We start from the raw sequence: 19,732 nt of genomic DNA on the forward strand, positions 1-19,732 counted from the left end.
TTACAATCACCGAGGGCCTTGCAAGTATTAATTAAGGCTCAAAACCCCTGGAGCCTGGAGCAGATTCTCATTAACCTCATTCTACAGAGGCTACGACTCTGCTTCTCTCCCAGACTGGATGTGGCAATGGATCCAGCCCTGGGAGCCAGCAGGGCTCCCTCCCATGTCACAGGGTGGCAGGGCAGGGAAGCTTTGGGGCTCCTGATGACTCTGTGACACTTAAGACAGAGCTGGGTTCAGACCAGAGAGACCATGGCCTCTACTAGAGTGGCTGACATGGAAAGAGTTTCCCACCTTACGGCGTGTTTTTTTTTTACTAGCATTATGGAGATATAAGTCACATAACATACACTTCATGCATTTCAAGCATTCACTTCAATGGCTTCTAGTATATTCACAGAGTTGTGCATCCATGACCACAATCAATTTTAGAACATTTTCATCACCACATTTCTATTGCCACAAAAAGAAACCCTGCACCCTTTGGCCCTGACCTCCAATTTTCTTGGCATCTTCCTCAGTCATAGGTAACCACTGATCTACTTTCTGTGTCTATAGATTTGCCTATCCTGGGTTGTTTTCACTTATTTTTGTTGTGGTAAAGTAGACATAACATAACACTTACCATTTTAACCATTTTTAACCGGTGGCATTGAGTGTATTTGCATTGTGGTACAACCATCACCACCATCCAATTCCAGAACTTTTTCATCTTTCCAAACTCTGTACCCATTAAACAATAACTCCCCACCCTCCTTCCCCCCAGCCCCTGGCAACCACCATTCTACTTTCTGTCTCTGAATTTCTACTCTAGGTACCTCATATAAGTGGAACTACACAATATTGTCCTTTTGTATCTGGCTTATTTCACTTAGTGTAACGTTTTCAGTTTCATTCTGGCTTGTTTTTCATTATGAAATATTTCAACCCAAAGTACAGAAAACACTATGTAACACGCCCCCTTGATTTAGCCCATACATCTCAGATTTGTTCAATCTGTTTGTTAGCCTTTTGCCATGTTTGCTTTTTTTTTCATATTTGCTTTTTTTTTTTTTTTGCTCTTTTTGCTAATGTCCTCCCCAGAGCTAATCCAGTTCTGAAGTTAGTATGCATCTTTAAATTTATAACCATAACAACATATTAGACTATTTTGTGTCTTGAAAACATACTTAGCGTACAACATGATGACTATAGTTAACACTGCTGTATGGTTGGTATATTTGAAAGTTGCTAAGAGAGTAGATCCTAAAAGTTCTCATCACAGGAGACAGAAGCAGATAAAGACAGAAGGTCTGTAGGGGCTGGTGCAGCAGGGAAGGATTCCTGCAGGAAGTGGAGGAACTGAGCTGGGCTGAGGGTTGGAAGAGGGGGGAAGGGATAGTCAAGGGGCAGGAGTAGGGGTGCTGCTGGGGATACTCAGGCATGAGAGGGGAAGGTGGGAGCAGTGTCTTCCCACACATGAAGAACTCGATGTTTGACTCTGCAAGTGCTTGGTGACCATCAAGAAGGCCAACGTCAGTGGCTTGATTTGCCCCACCATCCCCCAACCCAGACACGCTAGAGCCTCAGGCCACCGTCCTTCCCTTGCTGGGAAGCCTGGGGGGGGGGGGGGACCATCTGTCTGGCCGTTTGCTCCTCCCCTTCTATCACTCATTCAGCAAGTAGCCAGGGAGATCTCTTCTCCTCCGAGCAGGCGGGGCATGGAGGACAAAGAGAAAAGCCCAGAGCTATGCCACCGTGCACTGTGCACTCCATATTTGCAGCTACCAGGTGGTACCAGGAGGCCTAAGGGAGTGTTTTCTGCACAAATGCAGCACAAAGGTCACAGCCTCCTTTCCCAGGGGCACGCCCTACCCAGTTCTTCCACATTCCTCCTCACTCACCTGAGACAGGTTGGCAGCCACCCCAGATGGGCCTCCTGGCAGAGCTGCCCAGAGTCATAGGGCACCTTTCTGCTCCAAAGTTCCTGAGTCGCCGGCAGCAATTCATGCTCAGGGTTCAGAGATGCCCAGCCTGTACCATCTGGCCTGAGGCCAAACACCTCATTGCCAGGCCTCCTCTCAGGCTGGTACCACCGTTCAGGAGCTGGCTCTGGCCTTTACCATCAAACCCAGGGGAGTGCCCTGGACTGAGAATAAAATGCCAGGCTCCCGTTCCATGTGGCACCTAGCTCATCACAAGCCTTGTCTCCTGGCACTGGGCCTCTCCTACCCCCACCCTGCCCTTGGGTTCCTCACCCAAAGGTGACACAATAAATTGTCTGCACCTGCACCACTCTCACCTCTTTTTTGTTGTTGTTTTGTTTTATTTTAGCTGAACCATCCTGCCACCTGTTGGCAGCTCAGCAGCAACTCAGCTTGGGCCCATGTGGGAATCGAACCGGCGACCCAGTTGCTCAGAGCTCGCACTCTTGAGTAAGCTCTTAACCAACTGAGCCACTCAACCGGCCCCCATGCTCCCCACTCTTGCTGCTGCTAACACTGTGACAGCCTGGTGGACAAGAAAGCCACATTCGCCCACTAGGTCTGACAAGGCAGGCTCTCTTCTCTCAGTGGTTCAATGGACAAGGGCAGGAGGGCCCTGATGGTGGTGGCCTGGGCCAGGGAACAGGGCCAAGGTGGCAATGAGTCAGTGGCCCCTGGGTGCCCCCCATTACTGCAGCCCAAAACGCCAAGCACTGAGGTCCCCAGGGAGCCCCTGAAGCCCATGTGGACAAGCTTGGTCATTTCTGGTCAGGGCCTCAGCTGCTCTTCCTCCCTTTCTGGACCTCAGTTTCATCTCACATCAAACGAAGGGTTGAGTGGACCTCTGTGTGTCCTCCCAGCAATGAAACACTAAGATGTACTCACTATAAACTCTGGGCGTCAAGTGGCTGACAAGCCGCAGCCTGAAAAGGAGAAGCAGGCGGGAACGCCTTTTCTCTGCCTTCTCAGACCCAGTTGCAAGGGTCTGTGCCCAGCCCTTCCCCTTCACAGGGCCCACACTGGGGTAGAGGGAACACACACACACAAACACCAACTTGCAGCCACTGTGATCAGGGCCCAGATCAGCTCAGAGAAGGGAAGTGATTCTCTCCTGTGGTCGCCCAGCGGAGGTGGCACAGGAGACTGGAACCCAGGATGCCGAGCTTCTTCTGCATGGCACCACTGCTCTTTGCTCCACGCACACGAATTCAGCAGCCTCTGCCCGCAGCCCTTCTCATCTCTCCTCCCCTGCTTCCCGCCCCAACAGACTATTTTGAAGGTGAACTCTGGTTATGCTGGATGCCATTCTGAGGTCACCTGTGGATGGAGATTTCAGTAGGTCAGTCTAAATGACAGAAACGTGCCTATATGGTGCTGTTCTCACTGTGTGTAACTGTGTGTAACCAGACAAAGGTCACATGATGTACATGCTCAGTGATCACAGCTGAGACCCAACTCCTTAAGCTGAGACCTTTGACTTCTCCACCAGGCTCTGGATTCTCCTTCCCTCCTCTCTGGCCCCTGAGGATGGGGTCTCCATGGGAAACTGAGGCCTTTCCTTCTAGAAGTTCAAAGTTATGGCCCCAGGGAGTCCTTCACTACCTTAGTAATTGGAACACAAAAGGATGGCAGTGCTCTTGTTTTACAGGTGACTACCTGAGCCTCCAGGAGTCAGAATGCTGAGAGATGTCAGCTGTGAGTCAATGATATCCTGCTGGACTGGGAGGACAGCTGCAATACCCCCTTCACCTCAGTGAAGGTTGGCTGCTCAGGCAGGAGGGGATGGGTGGGGGCATACAGATGCATGTCTTGGCTCACTCCTGAGCCAAAGAGCCATCTCTCTATCCCTCCAACCATCCCTCCACTTATTTATTATTTATGCATTCAGCATTTGGTGGGAACCAGGAGACAGCAGTGTCACTGAAACCGGCAGCTGTGGGTTGGCACTGACGCCTTTCTCCCTCACCCTCACATCCATCCTTCCCTGAGCCTCCCACTGCCACCACCTGCTCAGATCCTCCCTTGCTTCTTCCTGATGACCTCACTGCCCATGATCTGTCCATTGTTGAATCTATCCTCCATATTGGCTGCCAGGGCACCTTTCTAAAACACAACCCTGATCTAATCCCCATTTGTGCCCCTCCCATGAATACCATCCAAATCCTGGGGCAGGGACTGGAGGGTTTCACAGCCTGACTCCAACCTGCCTGAATCATCTCTGGTTCCAAAGAGGCGCTGATGAATGTTGATGAATGAATGAACGAACGAACGAACGAACGAATGAACGAACGAACGAACAGCACACTTCAAACTCTGGTGGGCTCATGCTCTACAGACATCAGGATCCAGAAAGGCCAGGCCCTAGCAGTGGCCAGAGGGACATGGACATTGGCCTTGACCTTTGGTCCTAGACGCTGCTCCACAGCTCTTTCCTGCAGGGAACGGGCCTAGATCAGCAGCCTCCATCTAGGATGTCCCAAGGGCTCTGGAGCCCTCTGTACTACGGCTCTTCCAGGGGTAGTCTGGCCAAAGGGCTACCTCCCTAAAACAGAGCTCTGAGCCAGAGACAAGGGCCACTCCCACAACTGGTTGGGGCCCCAACACCAGATGAAATCATTTATTTATGCAAAAATTAGTTTCTGTGGAAATTGGCTATAATCTCTTGGACTGTGGGCTGTTCAGATCCAGCAGGATTTTCTCAAGTGCTGAGCTAGCGAAGCCCTTAGTTTATTATCCTCGGGTCTTGTTCAGTTTCTCCAGCCCTTGGGGCACGATGAATGACAAGCAAGCCTCCCAGATGATACCAAGTCTGACACAATTTTCAAAAAGTACTTCCAGGGCCGGCTGAGTGGCTCAGTTGGTTAAGAGCTCGCTCAAGAGTTTGAGCTCTGAGCAACAGTGGTTCAAGTCCTGGCCCGAGCTGAGCAGCTGCTGAGCTGCCAACAGGTGGCAGGATGGCTCAGCTAAAAAAAAAGAAAGTATTTCCAGGATCCCCCTCCCTCCTGTACTGGGCCCAAGGAAAGCTTCAGCTATAGTCACCAGCGAGGCAAATCCAATGGAGACTCAGCTCTGAAGGTTCACCCTACAGCTTGTAGCCTATCAAGAAAGCGTATATGGGAAATTCATACACTGTTGATGGGAATGGACAACGGAACCACTTGGAAAACTGTTTGGCAATTTCTTTAAAAAGTTAAACATATATCTATAACCTATAACCCAGCCATTGCTTTCCTATATATTTAACCAAGAAAAATAAAAGTATAGTTCTACATAAACACTTGCAAGAGGCTATTCATAGCACCTTATTTGTAGTAGCCCCAAACTAGACACAATCCAAATGTCTATCAACAGGTAGAGAGATAAATTGTGGTATAATCTATAAATGGAATACTACTTAGCAATGAAAAGGAATTAACTATTAATATGCACAATGACATAGATGAATCTCAAAACAATTATGCTGAGTGACAAGAACAACAAAAAAATAAATACTAGATTTCACTTATATAAAATTCAGAAAATGCAATCTAATCTGTAGTGACAGAGAGCAGCAGATAGGTGGTTGCCTGGAGACAGTGGGGATGGGAGGGAAGGATTTTTTGCGAGGCATGGATGTGTTCATCATCTTGATTGTAGTGATGGTTTCACAGGTGCATACATATGTTAAAACCCATCAGATTCCACATTTATATTGTTCGGTTTATATATGTCAACTGTACCTTAATAAAGCTCTTTTTCTTAGTATATGTACTGCCGAAGCGAGCACTTAATAAAGCTCTTTTTATAAAAAGAAGAAAGGACAAAGTCTTCTTGGACCCTCACTGCAGCCTTCTTCCTTCACCTTCAGGATACAGTCACCACTCAGCTTGGTCTGAAACACCTTTCCAGCAGCTTGGCCACCTTCTCCGGCCTCTTCTCTCATTTCTCTCTTGCATGGCAATCAATCAGTTGTGGCTTCCTGAATGTACCATGCTATTTTACGCCTTCATGACTTGTGTATGCTATGCCCTCCTGCCAGGGCGGTCTCCTGCCTCATCTACCCAGAGAACTCCTACTCCATCATCAAGGCCCTGCTCAGCTGTGCCCTCCCCAGGGAAGCCTTCCCAGTCCTGGCAGGTCACTTTGAACAGCTCCTTCCTTCCTGTGCACCATTTGCAGTTAGCATCTGTCTGTCCCAGCAGACTGTGGGCTACCTTGAGGCTAGGGACAGCGTTATGTCCACCCTTGTCTTGCCAGTGCTGGGAGCACAGGAATCCATGAAGCTTTACTTAGTGGATTCCATGTGCCCAAGAAATTGGGGTGGGTCAGCATGGGGCGGGGTACAAGAAGTTCAGAAGAATAGGAGCTAAGGGATAGAAAGAGCTGGGGAGAGTAGAAGGTACAGCCTCCAAGGAGAGGCAGGCTGCTTCCCCGGAACAAGGAAGACTGCACAGATCAGGGTTTAGCCAGTGCCTCAGGTGGGTAGGGGTTGGGTAGGATGTGCTCCCTTCCTCCCCATTAGAGGGGAAACACAAGAAGCCTTGGCAGAGCAGAAGGACTGGCTCTGCCTCCCCACCAGAGAGGGGAGGGGGCCAAGGTCTCAGCCCCAGGGTTCACTGAGAGGTTCTAAAGTCGATTTGCTCCTCTGCATTCCCCAGGTAGAAAACAACATGAGAGACTCCATCTGCAGGTGGCAGCAGCTCAAGAAGGGTAGAACCGGCGGCAGGCTCTGCAGTAGTACTAATGCCTCCAGGAAGACAGACGAATACCCTATCAGATGAAGAACTGAGACACTTCCTGACACTCACTGAAGGCTGTTGGGTTCCCAACAACCTTCAAAGCCAGGTCCAACGAGGGTCCCTGGGGCATGGAGAGTGGGAGTGATGAGGGGGGAACTCAGCCCTGATCTCTAGGGGCTCACAACTCCGTGGGGACACCGAGAGGGCAACACAACTCAGAGTGCTCTGTGAACAGATCAAAGGATGTTCCAGAACAGGTATACAGAAAGGAAGGTGAAAATAGCACCTGTTTTATGTCATTCTCATTCATATCTCACTCTCCAACAGAATTGGGTGAGCTGGCATTTCTGTTGGGAGTGTCAGGGTCAGGGCCGGCTTTGTGGGGAGGAGCTGCTTGAATACTCTCTGAGTAATAAACAGAGGTTTATTACTGAGGCCAAGCAGATAAAGGGTGAAAGGGCAGTCCAGGCCAAGGAAACAACATGAACAAATCTCAGAAAAAACATCAAATGATGTTTAAGAAGTGCCTTAAAAGAAGTACAAAATTTGCAATGGGAGTTTAAAGAATTCCTGAGAAATTCCCAAATTAAAAAAAAAAAAATGCAGTGATGTTCGCCTCTTGATACAAAAATGTGTGCCTGAGTCTGGCGCTGGCCTACTTCTCCTCCCTCTGCCTCTGTGGGGATTTCTTGGAGACAGCTCTTGCTAAAAGCCCTTGGTAATGTTCTCCTCCGACACACTGATTCCCCCCTGGATAATTAGGATGTAGCTGAACCTTCTGAGAATGGTTACTTTCTCTAAAGGGTATAAACTGCAGAAGCCCAGGGACTAGGGCTCTTTAATTGATATATTTTATCCACATTTGAACCTCATTTTCCATTCTGTAATGGAGTCCACCTTTTTTTTTTTTTTTTAGCTGGATGAGCTTATTTTAAAAGATGTCTATTTTATGTAGGTATACAGGTAAAATGGCAAAATGCACTGCATTTGATAAGAAAGGTGTTTCATTCTATAATATATTCTACAATGATTTAGGATCATAGGATTTTTCATTCTTCCAGACCTGGGCTGCCCTGTAGCTAGTGTAATGATATCCAACTTGCTCCCCATCCCACCTGACTAAAATCTAGGTCTCTCTGGGCTGCAACCCTGCAATGCACACTGTCAGAATGATGTGTCCAGCCTGCCTGGCCAGACCTAACCTCCTGGGGAACTGACATAAGGGCATGGGGACAGAAATGACTGAGGTTAAGCTCAGGGAAGGACAGGAGATTTCCCAACCAACACCAAATGCGGCTGAGGGAACACAATTCTGCAGTGTCACCCGACCCTGAGTTTTGGGAACCCTCATTGGGGAGAAAATGCTATCCACAGAAAGCAGTGTCTATGAATGCCCTGGTGTTGGGGAGAGTTGTGGTGACTTGGGCTGGTAGGGGTAGCCAGGTGGGAGGACGGTCATGGAAGTGGGGGAGGGGTCAGAACTGACTCTGGGAAGAGCCTGCACTGCCCCTTGTTCCAGCTCCCCAGGGTAGAGAGGGGCTCTCCTGGCCTCCTGGCCCCAGGAAGCAGTTCCTCTGAAAATGGACACTTACCAGTGGCCTTCTAAACCAGGGTGGGGGAGTGTTTTTCCCAGAGGCTCAGCTCACAAGCCAAGTCACCCAAACCACCTGCAGTCAAACACGCTTGCAGGCCTGATGGTGCCACTTCCGGGATGCTGCTGAGGCCACGGGTCCATACTCCCCCAGGGGCCCTTCATGCTCCAGCCCTGGAGACGGTGGTCAGGTGCCTCCTGTCTTAGCCCCCAGCCCAGCTTGCTTGGGTTACAGACTTCAATCTGTGGGGTCAAACTTTACTTAGCTGGTACCTCAGGGGTTGAAGGAAGGTGGGGAGCTCTGGGCATCAGGCCCCAGGACCTTAGTGTGCCAAGCACAAGCACTATGTACAAAGCACTGTGCTAGGCCCTTTACCTTCATTTCCTCATTTAAACCTTCCAATTACCCTGTGAAGTAGGTGAGGCTGAGGCCCAGAGAGGGAAAGGGACTTACTCAAGTTTACACAGCATGAGCTCTGTCAACTTCTGTTTTAGGGAATATAGTTGCTGAAAACAACTAAAAATGCTGAATGAAATATGAAAAACACTTTTTTTTACGAGCATGAAAGAACTGGCATGAGAGAAAGGAATAAGGTCAAAATCAAAGGAGAGGGAAGAACCTAGAGAAGTAGGGAGTACTGAAGTGCTTTTGGCTCTGTGGGTGTTTACTGATACAAGTATATCTGAACCTCAGTTTTAATGGCCTTGAGGGGTAATGTGGACAAGTGTCAAAACTCAGGGCCTGTCCCAAGTAGGGAATCTACCAGAAGAGCCTTCTAGATCAAGCTGGCACCCTAAAAGGCCTCATCCTCAGGAGAATGCAAAAGAAGAGGGGGTGGGGCTGTCCCTGAGAAGTTGTAACCACAAGCCAGCCTTCACACAGAGTAGCAGCCCAAGTTCCCATCATTTGGGTGGTTCAAAAACTCTCAAGTCATGAATTTAGTTCAAAGTACTCCTGAACTGCTAATACCTTGATGCACATGGCAGAAGGATGTGAAAATCCACTCTGGGGGAAGGTTCTTCATCCTAGGCCTCAACAAATACCCACCAATAAATATGCAAGTATGCTGGGCAGTACACAGCCCAAAATAACCAAGCATACAAGGAAACAATGAACAAGAACCAGCAGAGACAACAGACAGTAGACACAGACCTACAACTTCAGATAATGGGATCATCAATACGGATTATAAAACAATCCTGCTTACTCTGTTTAATGAAATAAAAGACAAGCTTGAGAATATCTGCAGGAAATAGAAAACTATAAAAATCAACCTGACAGATTTGAGAAAGAAGCAAACAGAACTTCCAGAAATGAAAAAATACCATAACTGAAATTTTAAAATGCAGTGGAAGATTAGATTTAGCTAAAGAGACAATTTGTGAATTGGCAGATGGATCAGAAAAAAAGCAACAGAAAATGGCACAGAGAAACCAAAAAATAGAAAATATGGAATAAAAGTTAAGAGACACGGAAAAGAGTGGCCTGTGATTATTAGTAGGAGTTCTAGGAGAGAGAGAATGAAAAGAGGCAATACTTGAAGAGATACTGGCTGAGAATTTTCCAGAATTGATTTTAAAAAACACTATTCACAGATGTTAGGAATTCCAAGCAGGATTTTTAAAAAGAGGAGGAAAAGAAAGAAATGCACGTTTAAACATGTATAGAAATTGCAGAAAACACACACACACACACACACACACACACACACACGCACGCACGCACGCATGCACGCACGTGCGCGGAAGAAACCAAAGAAGAAGTCAGTGTACCTTAGACTAACAGCCCATTTATCAATGGCAACAATAGAAACTGGGAGTGGAAGGGACCTGACAACCCAGAATTCTTTATTAGGTGTAAATATCTTCCATGACTGAGCACAAAACAAACACATTTTCAGACAAACAAAAAGAGTGAATGTGTAACCAGAGAACTCTCATTAAAAGGATATTGTAAAGGATAGATTTTAGGCAAAAAGAAAATGATCCCAGATGGAAGATCTGTGAGGCAAGAAGGTATGAAAAGCCAAAAAAAAAAAAAAAGAGGGCAAGTATGTGGGTAAAACTAAACAAACATTGACTGTGTAAAATAGCAATCATTATAAGGTCCTGTGAGGTTACAAAAGAACAAGATAGAATAAAAGTACATAACAATAATGTTAATAGTCAGGAGGGGGCAAACAGAGTTTAGATGTTCAAAAATTTTGCATTACTGAAGAGGAAGGTAAAGTAATTGACTAACTCCAGACCTTGATAAGTATGCATGTGGCAATTTCTAGGGTAACCACTAAAATGAAAAAGAAAAAGAAACAAAGGTGTAACTTTCAATTAGTAGAGGAGAAAAAGAACAATAATAAAAATAATCAAGCCAAAAAAGAAAAAAACATAAAAAAGGAGAAAAACAGAAAGCATAAAATAGACAGTGGAGTCAAGATCACCTAGTGTGTGTGTGATAGAGCTGGGTCTCATCCTGGCTCCAAGCGGCTTTGGAAAGTCATCTTCTATCCTCAGAGTACCCCCACTGCCTCCTAACACAGCTCCCAGCACTACTGTCTACTGCACGTGTCCAAGCACCACCTGGCTTCACACCCCGCCCTTCCAATGGTCCTCCCTGCATCAATGCTGGGCTCCCTCAGGTACGAGACTCAGCATGTGGCATCAACAATGGTCGCCTGTGGAATGCTGACAGTACACACCCACATCTGTGCATATCACACCCACACCTCCCTTTACTCCTCACAGCTGCTCCACGAGTTGGTTTTAACATCATCCCAGTTTTACTGCTGAGGAAACCGAGGCTTTGAGAAATGAACTCACTTGCCCAAGGTTGCCCAACTATGAAGCAACACACCCGGGTCTGCTTATCTGATTCAGAAGTCCTGCCCTTAAGCACTAAGCTGGCTTTCAAGGATTTTAAAAAATTGTATACATAATATAAAATATACTATCTGCCAGTGTTAAGTGTCCAGTTCAGTGGCACTAAGAACAATCACATTGGGCTGGCCGAGTGGCACGTTGGTTGAGAACTGGCTTGGGATGCCAGGGGGCCCCGGTTTGGATCCCACATATGAGGGCCCGTGACACTGCCCTCTACAGCTAAGATGCTGAACAACAGCTCGACCTGGAGCTGGGCTGCCGTGGGTTGCCGGCGATGGCGTGAGCTGCAGTCCCCTGCTGTAGTGGACTGCCATAAGCTACTGTGTGTAGCCAGCAGCCAGCGTGAGCGGCCGTCCAAAAGCAGGCAACTGATCTGCCTCGTTAGGGAAGAGCGCAATGATGGTGCCAGCTTGGGCCAGTGAAGCAACATCCTCCACAACTAGACTGAAGAACAAAACAACAGCAACTTGTCTGTTCCCTTTCCCCCGATTCCCCAATAAAATCTTTAAAAAAGAACAAAAAAAAAGAACAATCACATTGTTGTGGAGCCAGCACCATGATATCCACCTCCCAAACGCTGTGCATCTTACAAAGCTGAAACTCTGTACCCATTAAACAACTCCCTTTCCCCCTCCATCGAGTCCCTGGCAACCACCATTCTACTTTGTCTCTCAGCTTTCAAGGATTTGCACAGACTGGCCCCAAGCTCCTGTGTCAGCCTATACTCACTCCAGCCATGCTCACTGTGCTGCCCTCTGAGCACGCCCCGCAGCAGCCTAGCTCCTTACCCTTGCTTACACAGTTGCCTCCTCCTGAATTTTCCTCCTCCAACCCCTACTCTTCTGGAAGTCTCATCTACCATGAATCCTCCCCAGGAAAGAGCTCCTGCCCTCAGTGATTGTCAGGAGGCTTGCATCATGCTCAAGAGTGTGAATGTATCACCTGCCCTGCTAGGCAGCAAGTTTACTGAGAGCAGAGGCTCTACCTGGTTTGTCCTTCAGTCCCCAAGAAGCACGCTGTGGTGCGTGGCACGTATGTTTTCTGAATTCTTTAAATCCAGTTCAAGCAGATGGGTAGAAGATACACACAAGCAAGTCCTTCCTTCCCCAGGCAGCACAACTTGGAAGACGGGGCATGTTCTCCTGCAGCTTGGCACGTGGAGCATTTGTTCGCGTGCTGTGTAATCATCTCAGCCCCACGCCCTCCCTGTGTGTGAAGCAACGGAGAAGTTTCTGTGGGCAGGGGCACTGCTGGGTGTATGGCCTCGTTCTGAGCTCAGGACTTACTTCTCTTCCATGGACCCTCATTTCTTACACCTTCAGAGATGAACACCAGCTTCTATTAACGCCAAGCCCCCAGCCCAGATAGCAGTATGCATCTCTGTGCCACCGTTGCCTGTTTTCTTTCCAGAATTCATAAACTGCAGATGGGAAATCGCCCACTTTCCTGCACAGACCCAGACCCAGGCAAATCAAAGCAAAGCAATCCATATAGATTCGGTAGTGCATGGACGATGAGGAGATAAGATGGAATGAGGAAGGATCACTCCTGTGTGTGTGCGCCCGGTAGGAGCTCACAATCTAGGGGTGGAGAGAAGACAAATGGGAAAGCTATGCAGAGGGAAATGGGATTAGGCCTAATGACCAGTTTCAAGCCATAAAGGAAGAGGTTTTGCAAGACTGAGCCTCAGAGACAGGCTTAGTACATGTGAGGGCAGCCAGGTCTGAGGGTGCCCGGGCAGGAGCAGGACTGACCAGCTAAGAGAAACTGGGACCCAAGCTGGTTCTCGGGGGAGCGAGTGTAGGAGCAATTATGCATGCAGGGAGGATAGGGAGACGGGTGTACACCAGGTAAAGGGTGTCCCTGAGGCGACCAGCCTGGCTGGGTGGACAAAGGGTTGATGAAAGGGCCAGGGAGAAGAGGCCAAGGTTGGAAAGGGGCCAGGCTGAAGATACCAGGCTGAGAAACCGGGGTCTTGATGGGATCAGTGAGGCATCGTGGAGGGCCTGGTGCATGCAGGACTGAAGGAAGGTACAGCAGGTCACCCCTAACTTCTTTCCTCTACTCAGTGCTGTGAGCTGACCCCTGAACCCGAGAGGAGCACTCCCTTTCTGGGCCCCCAACAAAAGGCAAAAGAAAAAATAAAGCCTAGGTCCATTTGAAAAAGGGGAAATCAGCCTCTCCCAAATCTATTATATAATATAATAGTTCTTTGACTTGCACCCAAGACCTTAAATACACCCTTTGAAACCCTTTATCCATTGAAGTTGCTTTTCTTTGAAACCATAAAAGACTGTGGGGCTGCAGTCTGTCTTCTTGGCAGGAAAATTCCACATGTAACTTGTAGCGTTTATAGGGTGGGAACCACTGGCCTGGGAATAGGAGGCCCAGGCCTGGGTCCTTTCTGGACACAGGGGTTAAAGCTTTCTGTGATGAGCCAGTCGGGTCATTTGGGCAGGTCACTGAATCTTATGAAACCTCAGTTTGCTCACTCCTGATATGAAGACAACAACACCTGGCCCCACTCAGGAAGGCAGCCTACCTTCCACACACATGGGTTTCTGCAAGTTGCCAATAAGAATGTCAGGCTAGTTGACACTCCAGTTGGTTTTTAGAATTCTAAGAGTCTGGCTCTCTCTCCCTGTGGGGCATTCCAGGCCCTTTGGCTGTCACTGCAGGAGAGGAAGGTCTTGGAAGGCAAACTGCCACCAGAACTAACTAGCCATCAAGAGTAGAATAACCTCAGAGGAATGCTGTCTCGTCTTTGCCTCTATGATCAATGCCAGATGGTGCTCCAGGGCACCCAGAGAAGGGTCTGGGGAGTCCCTTGTCCCCACCAAGTGCTTGAGTGTGCAGCAGGGTCAGAGGCTGAATAGCTTGGAAGACATCAGAGGCTGGAACAGGACAGTGGCTCCATGAAGAGGTGGAGACGGAGGTATGGTGGGGAGAAGACAGAATACTGACACAGAGCACCAATTAAAAACAAACAAAAAAATGGCTGAACCTAGACCCCTTAGCTCACACCAAATTCAAAAATTAAAATGGATCACTGACCTAAATTTAAGAACTAAAACTATAAAATGACTAGAAGAAAATACAGGAGAAATTCTTTGTGACCTTGGATTTGGCAAAGATTTCCTAAATATTGGGTTGTTGGAAAAGTCATGACTCGTGTTTGCAACAGATGGCACTAGTTCATTTTTGAAAGTACTAGAGTCATTCGCATCTATGCTATTGCTATGTCATTTGACAGCTGACAGTTCTAGCTTCATTCTAAAAAAAAAAAATTGAGCGATTTGGTTGAGTTTTGGAGATTTTACAACACGTTGAAGATGGAAGACCAAACTGTGCATTTTGGCCATATTTTACTGTTTTACTTCCATAAAGGGAAGAACGGGTGTCAAGCTTGTGAAAAGTTGCATAAAGTTTACAGTGACAATGTTCTACAAGAACATCAGTGCCAACAATGGTTCACGAAATTCCATGCTGGTGATTTTGATCTCAACGACTCTCCTTGGTCAGGGAGGCCCACCAAGGTTGATGATGACAAAATAAAGGCATTGATAGAGTCAAACCCACGTTACATGACATGAGAGATTGCAGAAACACTGAACATCCATCATTCAAGCATTCACGACCACGTGAAGAAGCTGGGATATGTAAGCAAGCTCGATATTTGGGTTCCGCATGAACTCAAAGAATTTAATTTGGCGGTGCATATAAACATCTGCAATATGCTCATTAAATGTGAGGAAAATGATCCTTTTTTGAAGCAACTGATAACTGGTGATGAGAAGTGGATTGTTTACAACAACAGTCTTGGTCCCGAAGTGATGATTCGCCTCAAACGACATCGAAAGCAGACATTCATCAGAGGAAGGTTATGCTCTCAGTGTGGTGGGATTTTAAAGGTGTTGTGTTTTTCGAGCTCCTACCAAGGAACCAAACAATCAATTTGAATGTGTACTGTCGGCAGTTGGACAGTTTGAACGAATCCATCATCCAGAAACGTCCAGAGCTTGTTAATTGTAAAGGAGTTGTGTTCCATCACAACAACGTGCGACCACACACAAGTTTGATCACCCGTCAAAAATTAATGGACCTTGGATGGGATGTGTTGCCACACCCACTATACTCACCTGACCTGTGCCGTCAGACTTCCACTTGTTTCGCTCTCTTCAAAACTCCTTGAATGGTACAACGTTCAATTCAGATGAGTCTGTAAATCAGCACCTTGTTTAGGTTTTCGCAAATAAAGACAGGTCCTTCTATGAATGAGGAATTATGAAGCTCACTGAAAGATGGCAAAAGGCTATCGAACAAAATGGGCAATATATCATTGATCTTTATTCTTTATATAAATAAATGACCTTTGAAAAACAGAGGCAAAATACTCATGACTTTTCTGACAACCCAATAGTCCACAAAAAGTACAAGCTCTAAAAGATAAAAATCAATGTATTTACCTAAATATCTTCAAGATTTAAAACTTTTATAATTCAAAATACACTGCTACAAAAATGAAAAGGTAAGTTACAGACTAGGAGAAAATATTTGCAAACCATATATGCACCAAAAGGTGCGCGCACACACACACACACACACACACACACACACACACACACACTCACTTACAATCAAGTGCCGCTAATATGAGGTGTGATAAAAAATACGGTGAATGTTTAAATTTAAAAAATGTATTACAGTAAAAGACACATTGCCATTAATCCCCCTCAAAATTCACCCCCTCACTTCGAACACACTTATACCATTGTTCTTGCCACCTTCTGAAGCAGCTCTGGAAGTCCTCTTTCATTTCTTTAGTTGTGCTGTCGTGGCTGCCTCGATGTCCTGAATCGATTCAAAACGTTTACCTTTCATGGTCATTTTGACTTTGGGGAGGAGCCAGAAGTCGCATGGTGCCAGATCCAATGAATAAGGTGGATGAGGACACACCGTAATGTTTTTATTTGACAGAAATTGACATACCAGAAGCCACGTGTGACACAGAGCATTGTCATGATGGAGGATAAAATAAGGACACTCATGAAGGAGGACTTCCAGCACTGCTTCAGAAAGTGGCAAGAATGATGGGATAAGTGTGTTCAAAGCAAGGGGGAGTATTTTGAGGGGGGTTAATGGCAATGTGTCTTTTACTGTAATACATTTTTAAAAATTTAAATATTCACCGTATCTTTTGATCACACTTTATACTTTGGTCAATGATGGACCACATCTACGACGGTGTCCCATAAGATTATAATGGAGCTGAAAAATTCCTATTGCCTAGTAACATCATAGCTGTCATAATAATGTCATAGTGCAACACATTACTCATTGTTCGTGGTGATGCTGGTGTAAACAAACCTACTGCACTGCCTGTCATATAAAAGTAGAGCACATACAATTATGTATAGTACATAATACTTGATAATGATAAACTACTATGCTACTGGCTTATGTATTTACTATACTATACTCATCATTATTTTAGAGTATACACTTTCTACTTATAAAAAAGTTTGCGGTAAAACAGTACGTCATTTTATGCCAGCAGCACCCTCATATATACCTTGTGTTTACTGCATCTCTTGATTGCATCAATTCTCTTGTGATTAATTTAATTTCATGTTGTTTTATACAGTAACATGTTGTACAGGCTTGTAGCCTAGGATCAATACCATATAGCCTAAGTGTGTAGTAAGCTATACCATCTAGGTTTGTGTAAATACACACTATGATGTTTGCATGATGAAATTGCCTAAGAATGCATTTCTCAGACTGTATCCCTATTGTTAAGCTATGCATGACTATATATATATATATATATATATATAAACTTTAGTCTCCTCCTTAGTATTTCAACATAGTTGTTACTTTGTGCCACTTCACAACAGAAATTGTTGTCAATAAATTCCAAGGAAGAATATATTTGAATATAATTTGAAATACAAGCCTTTTGTTGGACATGCATAGTTTGCAAATATTTATATATAATATATATAATATTAATATAAACAACCCAACTTAAATCTTTTCATGTGTTTACTTGTCATCACATATTTTCTTTGGTGAAGTGTCTCCTCAAATCCTTTTTTTCAAATCCTTTGTCCATTTCTTAAGTTAGGCTGGTGTATCACTGGGACCGGCGGTGATCACACCAAAATCCTGAGGAGCTCCACCCACCCATGGAGCACGTGGACCACTGTCATTCCTGTCTTGTTTGTGGAATGTGCAGTGACTCACTCTGGGAATATTCCCAATATTGCTGCCAAATTGGATAAAGCAGAAGTGAGATGCCGAGCCACGCTTGGCTCCTGAAGGAGGTAAACCACCAGGGCTTACCCTTCAGGTCAGGGCTGTCAGACAAGATGGTCATTACATAACCTACAGTGAGTCGTGAAATTCTGGAGCCAGCAAGCCAGTGCGATGTGCAAGATGCTTTTCCAGTAATTGGCTGAACCCAAATTCCAATCTTTACCACACTGACCTGATTGAAGTTTCTATGGTCCTGTGGTCAAACTACCATTCTAGCTGAGGCAACCAGAGGCTCATGACCTTGCTAAGCCAAATTCATAGTGCTCTCCTTTCTAAAGCCAGGCCAGCAATCCTTCATGTCAGCAGATCTTGACTTTCTGGGGGTCAAACACTCAACTCTGCATGTAGGAGTTAATTTCCATTGCATTCAAGTACCACAAGGGCCTTCAGTGGTGATGGTTCCCATAGATTGGTGTAAACCGAAGTAGTATGGACTTGGCTGAGAATGCAATTCTCCACCCTGCTGTCAGTCCTTCCAACAACTACGATCCACCCTCACCCGCTAAGGATTTTCCTTAATAGCATTAACCTCTCTAAAGGAAAGCTTGATTCAAAAATCCAACCCCAAAATGGACATACATGTTGGGGTTACTACTTACATGACTAAAGGAAAAACTATTTCCTCTACTCACAACACTTCTAACACCACTGTGGGGTTTTTCCACATTAAACAATTCTGACACTAACCACCTGAAATTAAGATAGTTAACCTACCCAAAGGTTAAGGGCTAAAAGTCCCACAAGACTGCTCACCTTCAGACGCCAACTGCAAGGGGTGGGTCCCCAGGTCACCTACCCTTCCGTCTGACTTGGCTACAAACTGGGGTTCCCAAGACCCCCTCTTCAGGTTCCATAATTTTCTATATGGCTCACAGAACTCAGGGGAACACTTTACTTACTATTACCATTTCATTATAAAGGTTACAACTCAGGAACAGCCAAATGGAAGAGATGCATAGAGCAAGGTATGGGGAAGGGGCACAGAGATTCCATGCCCTCTCCAGGCGCACCACCTCCCAGCACCTCAGTGTGTTCACCAACTAGAAGCTCTCTGAACCTCTTTACCTAGGGTTTTATATGGAAGTTCCCTTACATTGATTAAATCACTGACCATTGGTGGTTAGCTCAATGCCCAGCCCCTTTCCTCACCCTGGAGTTGGGGTGGGAGGGACTGAAAGTTCCAACTAATCACACATGAGTGGGTCCTCTGGCAACCAGCCCCCATCCTCCAAAAGTCATCTCATCAGCATAAACTCATGTATGGTTGGAAGGGGGTTATACGAATAACCAAAAATGCTCCTTTCACAGTTATCACTCAGGAAGATACAAGAGTTTTAGAAGCTCTGTGCCAAAAACCGGGGACAAAGACCAAATACATATTTCTCATTGTATCACAACATCACAATGCAAAGAAATTCGTCAGTCACCTGATGGACAAGTATCCTAGGTGTTCCTTAAAAATCACACACTCTGGCAGGCATCCACAAAATAATGTGGTTTACAGAACACTGCCTGTGGGTGGGTTTTTAGGCGTGCCTAAGAAACAGGGCGACTGTTCTAGTAAGAGCTGTGCTCTTCTCTGGCTTCTTCTGTGGTGCCATTGCCTCAGCAAGTTCACCTTGGTTTTGAGAAAGGCCAGGCTGCAGTGGGGGGGCAGCAGGGGCACATCACAGAGTCTGAGCTTCCTCTCCAGGCCACTACCAATGCCCCACTGACCTCTGGGGACACCACAGACCTTACTCTCCTCTCTAGCAAGCATCTACATTCTCCCCTTGGCCCAGTGTCTCTGTAGGCTCAGAACACGGGCGCACTCCCCGTCCTCCCAGACACTCCTGACTGAGCTCAGTCCCTCAAATGGGGGGAAAGGCCTGCTTTCCAGATCTCTCACCCAGGAGACATCAGGTAACAACTCACTACCTGGCCAGGTAGCCCAGCAAATCCTCCTGATGAATTTTAATGAAATCATGTTCCCAGAATGGCCACCCCGGCAAGCAAGGCAAAGCTGAGTGACCTCCAAGGCAAACTGAGTGACCTCTCTCCTGACCCAGCGTCTGCACAAGGCTCATACTGGCACAGCACATGCGTCCCAAAAGCGCTTGTATTTTTTTTTTAAAGCTTTTTATTGGGGAATTGGGGGGATGGGAACAGTGCTGGGGAATTGGGGGAAGGGGAACAGACGAGTTGCTCTCCTTTTGTTCTTCAGTCTAGTTGTGGAGGACGTTGCTTCACTGGCCCAAGTTGGCACCATCATTGCGCTCTTCCCA

General features: G+C 46.4%; 1 protein-coding gene across 4 annotated transcripts in view; it reads right to left on the reverse strand.

Moving 5' to 3' along the window:
* ZFP90 (ZFP90 zinc finger protein) overlaps nt 1-19,732 on the reverse strand; it is a 92,741-nt gene that overhangs the window by 52,397 nt on the left and 20,612 nt on the right. Inside the window, exon 3 of one of the 4 annotated variants that reach the window (XM_019654791.1) lies at nt 3,020-3,281. The exons of the other annotated variants lie outside the window; for them this stretch is intronic. The gene's annotated coding sequence lies outside the window, so the exon portion shown is untranslated. The remainder of the gene's footprint in view (nt 1-3,019; nt 3,282-19,732) is intronic. 4 annotated transcript variants of the gene reach the window in all.

This window comes from Hipposideros armiger, unplaced genomic scaffold, assembly GCF_001890085.2.
Source record: "Hipposideros armiger isolate ML-2016 unplaced genomic scaffold, ASM189008v1 scaffold_9, whole genome shotgun sequence".
In the NCBI taxonomy this organism is placed as follows: Eukaryota; Metazoa; Chordata; class Mammalia; order Chiroptera; family Hipposideridae; genus Hipposideros; species Hipposideros armiger.